This window comes from Chenopodium album, chromosome 18 (assembly GCF_948465745.1).
Source record: "Chenopodium album chromosome 18, dcCheAlbu1.1, whole genome shotgun sequence".
In the NCBI taxonomy this organism is placed as follows: Eukaryota; Viridiplantae; Streptophyta; class Magnoliopsida; order Caryophyllales; family Amaranthaceae; genus Chenopodium; species Chenopodium album.
In genome coordinates, this window is record NC_137851.1 from 16,120,777 (window position 1) to 16,122,412 (window position 1,636).

The following is a 1,636-nucleotide window of genomic DNA, read 5'->3' on the forward strand; positions in this document are numbered from 1 at the left end:
TGTTTGGCTCATGTCATGGGATGTGACGAAGTTTTATACTGGCTGTCACTGGCCTACCGTAACCCTCCTCCTTTATCCAGGCTTGGGACTGGCAGCGGGAAACCCACTGGCGGAGTTGCAATATCAACTGAGCAAAAGAGTGAAAAAAAAAAAAAGCATGAATCTTTATAGAATCCATAAGTAAGCAAGCCAAATAAACATAAATACATATTTATAGTGTATATAATTCATGAACGATCTGAAAAACTCTTGAAGGGGAGCAATCATTACAACCACCCTGCAACAATAACAAGGACCTCCACAATACATCAAAAAACCGAAAAAAGACACTAAAATCATAGCCAAAAGTAATTTGGTTCTATGTCATTAAAACTGATGATACAATTCACCAATTCCAAATTCCAACCTCTACAATTCTCCACTACGAACAACAACATGAAAATTCCCAAATCAAAATAACCATTTATAAGAAAAACACAATTAAAAACTTACAACAAAATAGACAATAAAACAATCTCAACCTTGCTACTGCTGCTGCTCATCCTCAAGCTTCTTAATATAAGCTTTCAAAACCAGCACCAAATCCCTAGCAGGAGCCTGAATTGTACCCACAAGAGCATTCCCAGGACTCTTCAAAGACCCAAGCAATTTCGCGAAAACCTCAGCTTTAGAAGGCATAGTTTCCAATCTCTTAACTTCATCAGGCCCATAAAACTTACCCTCAAAACAAGCACCAGTAAAATCATTCTCCTCAAGCTTTCTCTCCTTCTGGAAAGTTCTATAAGGCTTAATTGCAACTGGGATTTCTTCAGAATGAACAAAAAGCCAAGCATTCATACCTTTCATACAAGGTTTAATGGCTTCCCATTGAGTATCTTGAACTGCTTTCTCAACAAGGGTGTTCTTAGCAACAAGTAAGGTTGTGTTTTCTGGGAGTGATTTCCTGAGGTCTTGGAACTGTTTAACAGTAAAACCTTTGTAATTGATTGCTGCTAATAAGTAGCAATTTTCGAGATGTTTTTGCACTGTTTCGACTGTTTCTTCCTTCTTTGTGCGGCTGATTGCGGCTTTGATGGTGGTAGTGGGGTGTTTGTGGGTGGTGAGATTGTGGGGTTTGAAGGAGAAGAAGGGGTTTGGGGAAAGAGAGGAGAGAGAAGGAGTGGGTTTGATGGTTGTGGGAAGGGGTTTGGAGAGGAAAAGGGTGGACTCCATTGTTGTTGCAGAAGATGAAGAGATGAGGTTGAAAGGGTGAAAATGGAGGGAGATGAGGCTTATCTGTATCTTCTCTCTATCTTTTTCCTTTTTTTTCCCTGCGGAATTGGTGATCGGGCGTTTAGTGTAATACACCAGACAAAACTGACTCATACGGAGTTTTAATTTGGTTCTTTTTTGGCTCTCAATTTAATTACCCCGTAATTAGATGTTATTAATTGAGTGGTGACTTCCATACCCAATGATATATTGGCTTAAAAATAATTTCATTTCATACCCATTTTGAATTTTTGATATTATTAGTGTTAGAGGTTTAAATTTGTTAGCGCCTTAGTGGTCTTAGTGATTTTCAATAGTGAACCACTATGCAAGTGCTAACACCACTAACAAGTTTACAAGTCATTATTGAAAGCTGCTAATTCTT

The 1,636-nt window shown here is 38.4% G+C and overlaps 1 pseudogene; it reads right to left on the reverse strand.

The window, feature by feature from the left end:
• Nucleotides 1-429: 429 nt before the first annotated feature.
• LOC145591572 (large ribosomal subunit protein uL10c pseudogene) lies at nt 430-1,336 on the reverse strand (annotated as a pseudogene).
• Nucleotides 1,337-1,636: the final 300 nt, after the last annotated feature.